This window comes from Coturnix japonica, chromosome 3 (genome assembly GCF_001577835.2).
Source record: "Coturnix japonica isolate 7356 chromosome 3, Coturnix japonica 2.1, whole genome shotgun sequence".
NCBI lineage: Eukaryota > Metazoa > Chordata > Aves > Galliformes > Phasianidae > Coturnix > Coturnix japonica.
Genome location: NC_029518.1, coordinates 66,785,228 through 66,801,891, shown reverse-complemented (window position 1 = coordinate 66,801,891; position 16,664 = coordinate 66,785,228). Strand labels below are relative to the sequence as shown.

The 16,664-nt window shown below is 34.2% G+C and overlaps 1 long non-coding RNA gene across 1 annotated transcript in view; it reads left to right on the top strand.

The window, feature by feature from the left end:
* Positions 1 to 1,704: 1,704 nt before the first annotated feature.
* The window catches only part of LOC107311942, a 75,429-nt gene continuing 60,469 nt past the window's right edge, over positions 1,705 to 16,664 (top strand). Inside the window, exon 1 of the long non-coding RNA XR_001554315.2 lies at positions 1,705 to 1,857. This is a non-coding gene — a long non-coding RNA (uncharacterized LOC107311942). The remainder of the gene's footprint in view (positions 1,858 to 16,664) is intronic.

Genomic DNA, 16,664 nt, shown 5'->3' with positions numbered 1-16,664 from the left:
CAATTTGTGCTCCAACAGTATTTTCCCTTCCTGACTCTAATAGAAATCAATTAAACATATACTAGAATACAATAACATTATTATGACAATTGCACCGGAACACGAATACAGAAATAAAGTAGGGAAAATTCTGGTACTGTAGCAAAACCTATACTTGCTACTCTGATCATCCACTCTGTTTTATCAGCACCATACTTTGGAGACTCTCCTAATCTCCTCTTTGCAGTTAGTAGCTCCATCTCTGTCAGGCTTGTATCCAAAATCTGACAAAAATTAATTTCTAACAACCAAATACATAATAGCAGTATGAAGTACTGGCAAACAGATTGGCAGCTCTATAACTTCAACTGTTCTACTTTCTTTCCAGAACACTTTAGACTCTTTTCTTCACTGCATACTTCTATACCACCTAGTGTAAAAGCATCAATAACCTCCTCATAGCCAGAAAGAAAAGCAAATCTCCCTGACTTTCTTTCATCTCATTTACATGACACTGTCCTAGTACCAATCTGCCCTTATACGCTGTTTGCACCAGTATGTTAGATAGGAATGTGAAGCAGAAGGTGGGCAGGGAAAACAGTTGCAGGAAAATGATCCCTTCATTTGCCTCTTCAAGATCCAAGAGAGCTGTATTTTTTATGAGAGCGGGAGATGCTTGAAAATGCATTCTGTTCTCTGCTGTCAGCTGGACATGGTGCTGTCAAAGCTTTAGTTATGGTGGCGAAATTTTCAGAACTGTCTGTGTTGACACAGCCCTCATGTTGTCCTTGGCTAGGTGAGTCTGGCTCTCATCTCTGATGAAAGGAAATGAAGTTCCAAATCATTTATTTCACATTCAGTGAATGACAGAAAGCTGCAGTCTGCTTAAAGCTACTGACAGGCTTGGTAAGAAATTATTTTAGTATTGAAATGAGTAAGATATAGAATGCTATATGTGTACTTAATACCTAAGGAAATAAGATAGGGTTATGGTAATGTTATATAACGTAGTCTAAGTGGTGTATCTTTCTCCAAATTACTGTGTTGTTTTTTTGGTTTTTTTTTTCTCCTTTATTGATGCATGTTCATTTTAACTTTTTTTTTTTTTTTTTTTTTTTTTTTAACAGAAGCCCACCAGTTCTGCTAAAATTTTTGTGGAGATCGATTTTTTCCTAAGCCAGCTGGTTAGTGGGTGTGAGTCATGGACAGCAAGCAAAGACAAATGATAGAGCGTGATGATGATAATCTGTTGAAGTGTAAGTGAAAGAAGTTCAAATTTCTTCTCTCAGTTGCAGGTGACTTTAAGCCCCATGTCACTGTGATGTGAGTATCTGTCATGTTGGATGTATACCTTTTGTGTAAATAAACATTCACTAGCACAGATACATGGAAAAATATCATATGTGATTCAGATGAATGTTTTTGCTTTCAGATTTGCAAGCTCTTCTCACTGGTCCCTTTTAAGAACAACATGCCTTTTTGTAAAACACCAATGCTCAAAGCCTCAAATAACTGATATTCTAGTAAGAATATTGCAATATTCTAGTATAAATACTGCATATTCTTTGTAGCAGTTGATTGATAAAGAGTATGAAGAAATGTAAAATATTACTGCAGGGAAAAAAAGAGAGAAAGAGAGAGAGGGAGAGAGAGGGGGGGAAAAAAAAAAAAAAAAAAGGAGTGAAAATAAGTCAGAAGCCTTAATTAACACTTACTGCACAAGATCTGCCAACCTGCTGTGCATAGGCAGTAAATAAAAAAAAAGGAACTAAAGGAATAGTCCATGTTCATTTATCCGTTTAAGCTGAGCCAAACGAAGAGTTGCTGGTGCAGAGACTTAACAGAATAGCATCTTAATTGCTTATCAGGATGACAAAGGTGAGTGGCTAACTACTGCCAGTGAGAATTCAGTCTGTTCTCATAGGAATCGGACTGTTTTTCTTGGCTATACATTTTGTTTTTAACATCATTTATATATTTTTATAAGGTTATCAGGTTTCAGTTAGTAAACTGTTGAATTCAATTTATTTTTGTTTTCATGATAAAACTTTATCCTTTGAGAATTCTTTTCACAAGATTCTTCCTCTTATTTTTTTTTATGATGAATGGCAGCAGGGACACTTTGTTGAATAACCTTTTCTGTTTAACAGGAATGAGGGTATACTCAGATGCTAGAGAGAGAGTTTGTTTCATTTTTCCTGCTGTAGTTCTACTGAGAAGTTAAAATTCACTAGCTGGATTATTCTCTGTTTTGATATTTTAATTATGTTTGCTGTAGCAATCTTGGCTTCTTACTCAGCCATAATGCTTTTTGAAACCAATCAGTTTGGCTTGAATGTCTAAAACTAAGAAAAGAGGTTTAAGATTTAATGTAGTCAGCACATTTTAAAAACTGGAATTATTATCCTTCAATAAAAACTGTTGTATTTCCTATGCTTTGAGAGAGATGTTTCAAGTGTAATCAGAGAAGTTTCTTTACACTGCAATCTCAATTATTTCAAATCACAACTTCATGGACTGGCAAGCTGGGAACCTTTCATCTAGGATAACATGACATGGCTGGATCTTTAGAAGGTCTTCTTTCAGTATGGAATATTTTCCAGAATAACATACATCATTTTACATGCTCTGAATTCTATTGGAAGGAAATACATGAGATGTGAATATTCTGGAGCACAATCACTAAGATAACTTCATCAGCTGCTTCTTATCTTTTTGTTGTTGATTTGTGGGGATGTTTTTTCTCCTTGGTTGTTCTCATTTTAAAGGATCCATCTTTTCCTCTTCCCTAAGAGTCAACATTTGGAAGAGACATCTTTTTAATTTTTGTTATATTTCTTATCTGACAAGTGCTGATTCCAAGTGAATGAGCTGGAGTGTGGGGGATGTTACACAAGCATCTAGTGCAGTTTGGGCATTTCTGCTATCAGACAGCTAAAATACCTCATAAAATCATGCAGGACAGGTACATTAGGGAGGAAAATCTCTCACGCAGTGTCTTGAGAAACCAGAAGAGTCCATGTTTAAGTGCATAGTACAGTAATGCAGTTTGTCACAAGATGAACAGTTATAGTAATATTTACCATTTTCATGAATGTGCTACCATCATACGGTGCTAGTGAGTTAGTTCAATCTACACAGATCCCAGTGAAGGCATCTATTTACTCGCCCAATATTTTATACTGAATTTTCAGTACCAGCCAGATGCACAATCTTGCTATGCTTACTGAATCTTCTGTATTTGTATTTTGTTTCAAAACATGGTGTGTAAGTGAATTTGTGTGAAGAGCCTGAATTTGCAAATCTATAATAAATCAACAATTTCAAATAGCCTGTTCTGGATCATTTAGCAGAATTTTCATCAGCTTTCTAACATTTCTGTGCATCTAAGAGGGTTTTTGCCCATCATCTCTAAATCTGATTCTCAGTGGATACACTTCATAAAGTAAAACTCCATACATGCTTGCCATCATCTTTATTGCTGTCAGTTTTTTTCCTAAGCTGAGTTTTAGAAGACAACTGGAAAAGCAAAATTCTGCCAGATAAGGTAATATCCATTTGTATATCATGAGATGGGTGATGCAGCCTCTTTTTGATTTCTGATACCGTTTTCATCCTACTGCTACTGTTAAAACAGTATGTTAACACTTTGAGACTTTGGACTCAACATTTTGAAGAAAGTATATAAATATAAATCACACATTTGTTCAATTAATACTACGTTGTAACTCTGTAAGAAGTTATTAACAAACCAGCCTCTAAAGGCTTTGCATTTTATGAAATATATGGTCAGGAATTACTTTTTATGATATATGACTTACTGTATCATGAAAATGTTGCTGGTAAGCACTTAAGCAGGAAGTTCTTTGTAAAATGAGGCATAGCAATGTCCATGATAATTAGAAAACATAATAAACTGCAGTTCAGTGCATCTACATTTTGATCCATGATAAAAAAAGAAAAAAGAATTGCAGAGGAAAACATTCCAAACACAGACATAAGATGCTGTTCAGAGAAACTGCATTGATGGTGGGGAGAGAGGACATAGCTACAGGGCTCACTGAAGCAATTTTAGGTCTTATTCCAAATACTCGCATCCAAAGGAGAGTAGAATGCTCAGCTGAATTGTTCCATTGTTTTTGAGGCCCCCACATATCAAGGAACTTACACAGCTCTGGTTTTGATGCCAGCAAGGTAATAAGGAACACATTTTCCTGTTTTAATTTCCTGATTTAGTAACATTATTTCCAGCTTTGTAATCAAGGATGTCAAATTTTATATCTCTAGATTAAACTTGCATGCTTTTAACTCTAATGTTTGTGTTGTTTAAGAGTAAAGTCATCGAGACTGAGAAATTTGAGACATAAAGTAGTAGTTTGAGACAAATGAAGGATGCACATGCAACAAGGCGTGCTGACAAACTCCCAGAAAGCTTAGATGAATGTAGGAATATCAAGATTTTTAAGTGTGTTTCCTGTTTTGCTGTGGGGGTCAACTTAAGGACAGAGTAACAGTTTACAAGGTAACACTTCCCCAGAAAGATATTGCTTAATCTGAGCAAAAAGGCACTTTGCAGCTCTTGCTGTGCCCAGATAAATTATACGCAGCCAGGTGCAGGCTGGTGCAATTGCAGTGGTCCTGGTAACTGCTGAATTGAATATACGAAAAAAGTTATCCTAGCTTGAATTTCTTAGTGTTTGAAACCAGTAGTCAGCCAGAAATAGAGCTTTGGTGTATTTTATTTTTCATTTGCTTACATTTTGATTCTATGTTAATCCTACATCAATCAGAGTTCCAGATTTGACATTGTAAAATCCACCTTAGCAGTTTCTGAGGAAGGGAAGGTGATACATATGGATGATTTGTAGTTAGAAAACTCTTGACAATACAGGTTTTTGGTTTTCTTTTTATTGTTCTCTTCTGCTGCCTCTCATCTTTTTAGTGATTTTTCTTCTTATGAAATGCATAGAAACAGTAGCCGTATTAGAGCAAAGCAGTTAATCCAAAGCCATGGATGACATCTGGTCCTGATTCTATCCAGTTCTTTGTTTTTAAAGGTTGTCTTAGTCATTTTTGTTATTTCTGTTTACATCTTCCTGTTATTGAATCTCCAATTGCATTCATTTGAAGTCATGCAATTCAGCTGAGTTCTCCCACATGTTTCTCAAGATCCTGATAATGTATTTACAGTCTGTGAGCTGGGGTTTTCCATGAAAGATATTCAAGAGATCTATTGAAATAATCTTTTTTGGCTAACCCTGCAAAGTGTTATTTTAATTCTTTAGCCTTTTTATTTTCTTTTCTTCTTTTTTTTTTTTTTTTCCTGAGACAGTGATACAGTGTTTTAGTTCTGTATGAATGTTTTGTCCTCTGATCCCCATATTCATTTCGAGCATTTCCTCCTTTTTCTGATGTTATCACCTTTGCAAATAGTTTGAGGTTGATTTAAGATCCTCCCCACCTTTTTAAATATTTTTTTTTTCCACTCAAAGCATGTTACTTTACAATTTTTTCTTTCTATGGAGAGGATGCGGTGCTGAGTGAAGCTGATGAATTTACCATAAATTGACAAACTTCTCAAGCAATTTCAGCAATGCCACAGAATCCCCCTGTCAGACGTTTACCTTAAATTAATGTTGGGATTTCTGAGCTTTGCCATTTATGCCATTCTTCTTTCTGGCTTCTCAGTCAATGGTCTTTCCTGCAGTTAGCCATACCATCCATTGGTTTGATCTTATCAGGGGACTGTACCCACTTTCTCATCCCAGTATGTCTGACCCATCTGTAAAAGAGAATGCTATTTCCTGTATGGGTTAGACAAAACTAAGGCAGGGTACAGTCATCTGTCAGTATCTTACTTCTGATTATCTTCTTTATGGCTTCAATAAGCCAGCATATCCCCCTCCACAGCAAGCAGCAGAACCAGAGCTGAGCAGGCAGAAGCTCACTGATGAACCCTGGTACAGGAGACAAGGAGCTCAGAGAACCAAGAAGTGCTCAGGAAAAACGTTGTCTGGAGGAACAGCTCTGCCCCCTGTGTTCCTGAAGCAGCTCACTTACTGTCTCAAAGCCACAACTTTGGTGATCCAGTCCTCCTGCTGTCTCTGGCAGCAGCACATCAGCCTGTGCTACAGCTGTCCCTGCTTATTAGTATTTCTTATTTATTTATTGTAGCATGTTAACAACCAGGAGCGCAGTGAGAATCAAGGAACTGTGATGTAAAAACTATAATTAAGCAGGAAAAATACAACAGAGAAATAGGAAGTTAGTGACAGGTAGATGTAGACATACAGCAGAGCCTTATAGAGAGACAGCAGTTAGCTTCATTGGCAGGTCTCTGTCTGCCAGCAAGACGATTGTTTGTTATTTGAATTCCTGTTTTTTTCCCTGCTGGTCATATGGCAAGCGTGTTGGGCTTCCTATCAGAAATCCATCTGAAATGGGCCTGCTGCCCTGCAGTAACATGGCATTACATAGTGCTCTACAGCAGCAATGAGTTGCATTTCTCTCTGACATTTTGGGAGTTACTGTTTTCTTGACAAAAAAAATTATTCTCATTGTAATTCTCCATATTAGACAGAAACATTTACATATGCATCTCTGTTGTATATGAGCAGCTTTATATCAACAGAAAATGAACTAGAACTTCTTTATTCACAAGAAAAAAATCTCATCTATCCAGTTTACATACAATGCTTTATTATTATTATTATTATTATTATTATTATTATTATTATTATTATTATTATTTAAGGTAAGGTTCTTTCTTAACCAGTCCTGTGTCTGGTGAAAAGCAGAGACAAACACAATGCTGTTAGTGTTCATAGTGTTGTAAGAAGTAAGGTACTTTCACTATTACACTGGAATAATTAAAGTTACTGTCTTTCAGGGAAAAAATAATAAAAAGATTTTGTTGTTGTTGTTGTTATTTGGTTTTGGTTTTTATAAAGATCAAAGGTAAAATAACATTAAAAAGCACTGTGTCTTATTTCAGTTCTACCATAGTCTTTTATAACCAAGTTAAGTGAAAAAAAAAAGGGGGATGGGGGGGTGGAGGGGTGGGAATTAAATACAGAATTAAGTACTCAGGTACAATTTATGTGTCATTAACCTCAGATTAAATTCTATTACCAAGAAAATAAAGCTTACAGGGGACTCAGTACGTTTTTAAAGGGGAAATGGAGGGCAAATAATATTTCCATAATTAAAGTATTAAATCAAGTTTGAGAGAATGATCCAAATAAAATTACCTGCACATTGCAATATGAATCAGAAGTTGTAGAAAACACCATTCAATTTAGTTACTAATTGTAAGCAATTATTGCTTGAGTGATGGTGTTGAATTATGAAGTCAGATTAGAAGTAGAATATTTTAGGCACAATGTTATGGCTGGCTGACAATTTTTCCCTTACTACATGTGACAGCACCGCTGCTATACTTAGTGCAAGGCTTTGAACTTCTGTCTGCTAACTTTAAAAGGAGTTTTTAATTTTAAAACGAGTTGGTCTCAAGGCATTTTCTAAGAGTGATCCCTCACACAGAAAGTCATTTGCTACTCCTTCCCATGATTCACTGAAGGCAGACTTGTTAACCTTTCTTAGAGTTTATTAAGAGCTGCTCCTATTTCTCTGGCATATGATGAAAGGGTTAGAAAGGAATGTCTGTCAGCTGCATGTAAGGCATTCTTATTTATCAGCACTAATATTGCATTTATCCAGATTGAATGGATTTTATTCTTCATTTTTGTATCTTTCAGTGGAGTGGGGAAGCAACTGGAAAAGCAGTCAAAAAAAAATTGGATGGAATTAAAGCAAAACAAAGAAAAAACAACAAATACATCTATATATATTTGTTTTAGCTAGAAACGTAAAATTCTTATTGCAGCTATTCAATTTACAAATTAACAAATAATTATAATATTTACTTACAAAATATTCAAAAAATAGCAAATAAAACTACATTTGCAAACAGAAACCTAATGTCTCCTCAGCAGGAGTAATACATGAGTTGATAAATATTTTCATTATTTTAAAAGATTTGTTATGTTGAAAAACAAACAAATAAAAAAAACAAGTGCATACACGTGCATATGAATGAATACGCACACAGACACGGTCTCAAAGGTACAAATAACTACAGAAGAACCATATATTTATTTTTAACTCCTGAAAATGTATCCTAAGAATTTTATGATATTGGCCCACAACATTTTAGTCCTTCCTTAAGGTAATACTCAAGAATTCTTTTTACTCAATTAAAAATGCAAAGTAGTTACCTTTCGTGATTCTAGCACTATTAAAAATAATTAAAAGAATATTAAACTGATGCAAAAGGAATTAAAGGATATCCTGGTTTCTGACGGAATTTCTTGAACTGTAATACTGTCTTGTAACAAAAAAGACAGCAAACAATTCTCTTTTACCATATATGAAAAGTGTTGAGCAATATTCAGTTTTTACTGTATCACGTATCTGCACATATTGTAACATACTGAAAATAGGATACTCACAAGAAATCTTCCATTTCTCTAATAGATATTTTTCCACCTTTAACTAATTAAAAGGGGTAAAAGTCTTAAATATTAAAATTGAGAAGAATTTTTGATAGATAGGAAAATTGAAATAAAATCTTTTGTGGGGTGGGGGAAAAACATGTTCATACACTTAAGTCAAAATGAGATTTAATTTAACATTAAAGAAATGAAAATATTAGTACTAGGACACCCTAGATGTACTTATTAAGCAAAATATTTTTCTTTTTCTTTTGGAAAAGTCATTTTTATTAGTAAATTAATTAATTCTATAAATTTTGATTTTTTTCCAAATATTTTTTTCAATATTTTTTCCAATAATCCATTATTAGTCCTTGAGCAAAAGAGAGTAGAAATATGCAATCTTTGCAATGCTGGATATTTCTTTTCCCAAAAGAAAAAAAAAAAAAAAAAAAAAAAGCCATCTGACAGATTCAAGGGAAAAATGTTATATCAGAGAAGTTTGATATCTGTACTTTATTCATAAATTTGAATTTACTTATTTCACAGAATAGCTGCTAGGTAGCTGGCTTTGTTCCAATGCTTGGAAAACCAAGCATTATGGGTGAATGCACGTTGATAGACCTCTTCAAATTTTATAATGATGAAGGCACAAAAAGGAGAAATTTTAGACTTAATCTCCATTAAAAATTTGCTTTTTAATCAGTCATATTACTAGGATTAGGATTTCCCTCTCAGTTTCTTATGTATGTGAATTTTTGACATTTTTTTCTATATCCACTCTTCGGAAGAAAAGGGTTAACTATTGCAAAAGAGTAGAATTCTAAGTGGGAATCTTTGGCATTATCCTTGAAATTGTGGCTTAAAAATTAAATAATAATTTGGTTCCAGCATTAAGCATTCAAATTATTACATTGATTGACTCAACCAAATTATCTAATTAGAATTTATATCCAACCAGATAGCAATCTTCTTAAAAATTATAAAGATGGATTATTTTTATAATTAATGTGATGTTTTAATTTTAATTCTATATTGAGTCCACCTTGATTAATTTAATTCTGATATGATTTTGTTCTGACAGTCCTAGTGAAGCTTAGATTTGAGGAGGAATTTTTGCAAGACAGAAAAGAAAAATAAAACTGAAAGGAGGAAAAAGGAAAAAAGGAACTATTTCTTAGAATGATCAGCATAGGTCCATAACTGTGCAGAAAGTGGGAAGATACCAGGTGAATGAATTAAAAAGCTAATCAATTTCTCCAAATTAGTTTTGGTCTCACACACCCAACTCCTGCAGTGCAACAGGGTGATGTGAAATCAGCACAAAAATGTTGGAGTAGAATTAGGTTTTGTTCACTTAGACATGTTAACAATTTACAACTTGTTTACTGATTTGTGTTAGTCTACTGTGGCATCCTAATGCCAGCTGCTGATCCTCTTTAATCTGTAATTTAAATCATTCTTATTCTTCGGTTCTGCATCACAAAGTCTCTGTCCCACTCTGCTGTTTCTGGGTTTTTTGTTTCTTTGTTTTGTTTGTCTGTGTGCATATGTTTGTTTGTTTGTTTGTTTGTTTGGTTTTTACCTGACTTGAAGAGTTTGATGAGAGAATGCTAATGAAAATGCCCACTAACAAGCATGATGGATGTCCTCAACACTTTTACAGGATTGTCATTACTTCATATTGATAATATATATCCAAACAGATCCAAGAACTTTTCTCTAATTCAAGCAGGTTTATATTTTTAGTATACTACTTTTCAAACCAGACTTTGGCTCTAGATTTCCCTTATAAAATGTTGCTCTTAAATCTTGAAGGCATCTATCCTGTTTTGAACTTGAGGTGTTTTAAGGCTTTTGATTTAATACAGGTTACAAACCACCTTAGGAAGTCAAGTCTGCAGGAAACTAAATCACCCCCTTGATAGTCCTGCAACAAGGAACAAATTCTTGAGCCCCTCTCTGTCATTTCCCCTAATCCCTTAGACTTTTCATGATTTCTTGATCCATCTTTAACTCCTTGAGTATTGAACTATGAAGTTTTTATAAGGGGTATTGATTTAACCTTTTGGCAGTCCACTCTTTAACCTCATGTGGAGGATTTCACTAACTCCAAGTTTTCATTTGAATTGACATCTTCCTTGACATCTGACATGACTGCCAGGACTTTGTACATTTAATTGCTCAAACGCTCAACAGAGAAGAACAGAAATGACCCCTCAGACTTCAGTGGAACAATAATAATTTAAATCATCTTGCAAACCTGGAGTTATGTAGGTATTTTGAGACATTTCACTTTATCTGCTTCATATGTTAGATTTCGGACAAGCTCAATTTACATGCATTCTTACCAAGCTCATACATAATTTTTTAGTTCAGTACTATCCTAATAAATAATAAAATGGAAACATTTTCTCCCTCAGTCAGCACCAACCTTTACAGTTTTGGATGACCTCAAAAACTAATTCTGTCCTTTGCTTTATACATACCACATTCACACCCCCATGGCCTCCTCATTTGATGTAAGGCAGCCAAAAGATCTCAGGTGAGACGATACTCTGGGATGTTCTCCAATTTTGACTCACTCTCAGTGGAATTTTTTCAAGGGCATTCTTACGTCCTCAGATCCCAAAGGAAATAAAAGACTGCTATATAACTTCCCTTTGAGCCTTTGAAACTCCACTTTTAAAATAATGTTCCAGAAAAGAAGAAATTAATATTTCTAAGCTTTCACCTCAACCAATGAGATCTGCCTAGTCTTCAGGTGAAAGTTTCACAAAGAAAAGCACCGTGCACTTCTTCTGACTTTATCCATTAGAGAATATGAGAAAATTTTGGATGCGAAATCAAGAAACTTCTATCTGATGATTTTCAAAACTTTAGTGTCATCAGATGAGATTTGAACAAGGCTTTAATCATTATAATATCACAAACATTGCCTAATATGTCACGTTATATTTTCCTATCATATCTTGTTTGATATACTCAACAATTTCAAATGCTCCATTGAATTTCACATATTCAGCTCAGCATTCTTTATTAATATTATTATATAGATTTTCTTAAGGCTTCCAAATACTTCATTTGCTTAGCTTTCTTTTTTCTTCTTTTCCCTTCACTGTACTGGTAATTAGTATTTCTTAGGAAAGAGTAATGTGGTTATTTAGATGATGTTTTGGAATCTGGGATAATAAAGTTCTACCAGTAATTTGGGATTTGAGGTAAAGTAACAAGAATGATGTTGAAAATTAATTGTGGTAATTCCAAAGACTGAAAAATATAATTAGAATTTAACAGTTATCATCTCATATCACTCATTAGGATTGACAAAGGATTTTAAATAATGTTCTTACTGTAAGTTGAAAAATTAGCATGTTTATCATGAAAACCTTTCATTTCAATTCAGATATATTGGTCTATATCAAACCTAGAAGGATCAGCCAAAATGACCAAAGGAAACTGTGAGAGGAGTCATCTGACAAACTTTAAAAGTTCGAGTGATAACTCTCACTTAAGAAATCTAAACGTAGCAATAACTTGGACTCCTATGGTTTGAAAAACCCTGAATTAAATCTGAGTTAGTCTTCCACAGACATCCTATGACAGTGACATTAAATAAGGTCCAGGGATTTCTATGTCATGAAATACTTAGCCTATTCCAACATAAACTTTTGTTTCCCTTACATACTACAGAACATATGCCCGTTGGGTGTGCAATATCCGCTCATGTAGTATACATCCAGAGATGTGAATCTCCATTTAATTTTGTCAGTACACTAATGAGAGAAGGTCTCTTTAAAGGACTGGTGTGAAAAATACTTGCAAGAGACCAAAAGTTTCCTTCTTTTCTCCTTTACTCACATGTAATTTACTCTGTTTAGTTTCATGGGTTTTTTTGTTTGTTTGTTTTTTGTTTGTTTGTTTGTCTTCTCAGTATCCCTTCTTGAATGTCTGTATCCTGTTTTGATTTTTTTCTTTTTCCTTTCCTGGATTTCTAATTTGTTGTGAGGTATTCATGACAATGCTGACCGGGAAAGGTTTGGTCTAGTAGCCTACTGTTACAAAACGAGTCTCTTAAATCTCTACAGATATAGTGAAATATCCTCAAGACCATTAGATTTGCTTCTTCAGTGTCCTCGTGCCCTGTTCTTGTTCAGTTCTTGGACTCTATGAGAAAAACTATGGTGACTCTGAGGAGATCTGTACCAAGAACATTAAGACTGATGTGAAGTATGAATGGAAATGTGCATGTGTAAACACCAGAAGAAACAGTACAATGAGGGTTAAGAGAGCTGCATGTATGACTAACAAAAAACACCTTTCACAGCAATAAAAATGAAAAGTGTATTTTTTTACTAAGGCTAAAAAGCCTGCACTCTGTAAGACCACAGCACAGACAACTTGTTGGCAGAAGGCACTGCCCTGTGACAACAGAGGTATGAAAACAAAGTTACAATACATCAAACACACTGTATTTCTCCATGTCATTATTTCTCCTGTTTGCCCAAATGGAAGGCAGGCTGTAACTGTAAAGATATGTGTATTCCAAACAAGTAAAAACAGACAGTGTGGTAACCTTGCCTAATATTTATGTAGGCTTAGATAAGTAAAATTCTGATGTCAAAGAATCACATAAGTTATTGTAGGTATCTAAAGGGTAATAAAAAGACCAAACTAGTTTGTCATCACTAATGAAAACTGCTAAAAGAACTGTGGTTAAGCCTCGGTAGCTGCCATATAAGTGGCCCTGGCCAGATTTCCTGAACACCCAGCTTTGTGTTTTTGAAGGCTGGAGTGTGAGCACTAGTGAATGAAATCCCCTTGAAATGCTGTGAAACAAACATCACATCCTCCTCTCTTAAACTTTCATAATGAGGTTTGTAACATTCATTTCCCATGCAACAGGCTCCCAGGAAGGGAAAGGGAGAATGTGTACATCAGCCAGACAGATGAATAAGTAAAAATCATAATTTAAAGTTACTATGTGGATAGAGCATACACAGCTCTATCCAAGACTCCTCCCTAAATCTTCTATGATTTAGCATCAAAAACTGGTTAGTGTTTCCTTAGTTTCAGACCAGGACTTCTTACATGAATAATAAACACAAAGCATTGCAATCATTTTTATCTATGCTCTTTGGGTTAGTTATATCTGAGTGAATTTTTCTCAAGGTCAACTCTAGTAAAAATTATGGAGAAAGATCTACCAGGGCAGACTTTTTCTTTAAAAACAGTCAAACATTCTTCAATTGTATTACAAACACCTGTTTTAAAAATCAGATTCTATTATGAGGACTAGAAAAATGTGCACATACTACTAAATGAAAGTGCCTAAGAATTTTAGGTATCTGAAAAGTTAGATAGAAAATAAGTGACATTTCTGAAGATCTCAATTGATGCATAAATTTCCATCCACTACATTCTCTATTTCCCATAACATCTGAATTTCTCGTTAAGCTTTTTTTTTTTTTTTTTTAAGATAAATTCCTTACTTCAGATATTTTGTTTGTTTGTTTCAGTGACACACCTTTCTCTTTTGCACTATTAATGTGTCTTGATATCATGGACTTCTACTATTCTGATTTAAATCATAAAAATCAGAACTCAAATCAAATCCGTGGTCTGAACAATGACATTTGAAAAGTGTGCTTTAAGCAAGATTCATTTCTACACAGAATTAATTCCTGGTAATTTCTCTAAGTTTTTACATTTGTTTTTTAGATTCATGTGTGTTTAATTGCTAAAAGTGTTTCAGGGACTTTCATTTGTTTTATTCCTTTTTACTTTCCTCAAAGATTGTATGTATAATATAGAAATAAAATCTTAACAGGAAATTGGGTGCCCTATAGATTCTACTTTTTAAAAAACAAATTGGCAAAAAAACAGTGTGCAATTTCAGGTAATTACTTGTAATCCTTAGTAATCCTCCACAGACAGCATGAACTGGCAGTCATTAGTATGCTTTGAGCCTTTTATTTTGCATACACACCAGGATATGTAGAATATCAGTGTCCTTTCTGACTTTCCCACTAAAATATGGTAAATAAGATAAAATCAAAGCAAAGAACTATTCAACTTCAAAACTAGGAGAGAAAATGAACATGAAGCAATATTTTTTTTCTTCTCAAATACTTACACAGAAAGAAAATACATTAATCACTTTGGAGAGATTTTCTTTCCTATTTGAAACTCTATCAATAATTGGGTGTTCTGTGTTCTTACATTTCTGAGAGAAACAAATTCAGGCCAATATAATTGATTCAGTTTGAGATTTAGTTTTTTTGCTTTTCTTGAAAATAATAATAATAATAAAAAGACAATCAAGAGAAAACTATCTGTGGAACTGACTTTTCCACGTATTTTAATGTAGGTAATGCACACACACACACACACGCAAAAAGAATTAGTACAAATTTCAGCATTCATTTCTTTATGCCACCTATCACAAAACTATCATAAAACAATCAGGCATTCTACTGAAAAAGGGAATAGAAGGTAGGTGGTTGCTAGGTTCTGAATTAATAAGCATTCAGTTTTTGCATATTAGAACATCTTCACATTTTGGTCTGATTGATAACTTGCAGACATTTTGCTGAGACGGGAAAATATTCTGGTGAGAATTCTGTTCTTAGTCAGAGAGCTTAACTGTAGCTTGTCCCTTTCATTAAATTTCCTGAAGTTTGGTTTGAAATTGAATTAAAATCTGGTTTGAATTTTTTGAATTGTACCTGGATCCAAATACACCTCCTGGCAGATGAGAATCAGAGCACATTTTGGGAACTGCTGGAATACTTTCTGATATTTCTGAATACTTCATTTATTTCAGCTGAAAGTATTTGCTACATTTAATTTGAATTTGTGAGTAGTTTCAGCTACCAGGAAAAAGAGAACAAAATCTTCCCCAAGAACAAAATTAACGATATGAAATTGAATCTTGACTCAATAATAATGTGCTGTGTAGTCAAGGAAACCAAAATTTCCTAACAAGAAATTAAAACCTTTTTCAAAGGCTTACTCTGTCCATGGCGGCAGGGTTGGACTGGATGATCTTTAAGGTCCCTTCCAAGCTAAGTCATTCTATGACCCATTCTATGATTCCATAAAAGCTTGAGCTGCAGAGACCTGCCAAATTTTTACACCATTAAGTAGTCAGATTAGTCCTCATCATAATTTTGGCTTGAGCAAATCAATAGTCTCCCAGGCACTTTCTAAGCAGGGCAGGAAGTCAGTATGGAGGCTGATCAACCCTTTACAGAAAGGGTAGTTAAACCCTAGAATAGGCTCCCCAGGGAGGTGGTTGAGTCACCATCCCTGGATGTGTTTAAAGATCATTTGGATGCGGTGCTCAGGGACATGATTTAGCAGAGGGATTTTAGAATTAGGGTAATATGGCTGGGTTGTAGTTGGCCTCAAATGTATGATTCTATGACTCTATGATTCTATGACTCTATGATTCTATGATTCTATGATTCTATTATTCTATTATTCTATTATTCTATTATTCTATTATTCTATTATTCTATTATTCTATTATTCTATATTTCCAGTTATTACTTTGAATACAGATGCTATATGATGAAGGATATGAAAATTTATTATTTATTATATATATGAAAAAAAAAATAATTATAACTCTGTGCACACAGATGTCAAGAATGTGCCGGATTGATTTCAGAGTGTAAGTGAAGAATTTACTGGATATACCTAAAGAAATTGCTTGAGTTTAAAACATCTGCACGTGTTCAGTGCCCACATAGTGTTTTCAGAATATGATTCAGCTGTTCAAGCACTAGACAGTTTCCGGCATGTTCATTCATATTTCTGCTTAAGATTTTGGAGAGAGCAGAAAAACAAGAGGATTTACATTTACTTACTTGAAACTTCAAGTTACTATCTAGAAACATGATAATGAAGTCTGGTGCATTGTGCATAACTGTCATTGACTTTAGTAGGATCAAGATTTCTCTCTTTCAAGTACTGCAATTGTTACTGCACAATTATGCTGAACTGCATGTAGCTCCAACATCATCAGGTTTTAGATTATGTTGGCATAATCAAATGGTGATTAGAGTAGAGGAATTATATAGAAAGAATGTTTTGAGGATGCTACTGGACAAGCACAGGTGTAGAAAAAAAAATATACATGCAGATAGAGATGAGATGACTAATCACTTTGAGCCACTTCAGAGTAAC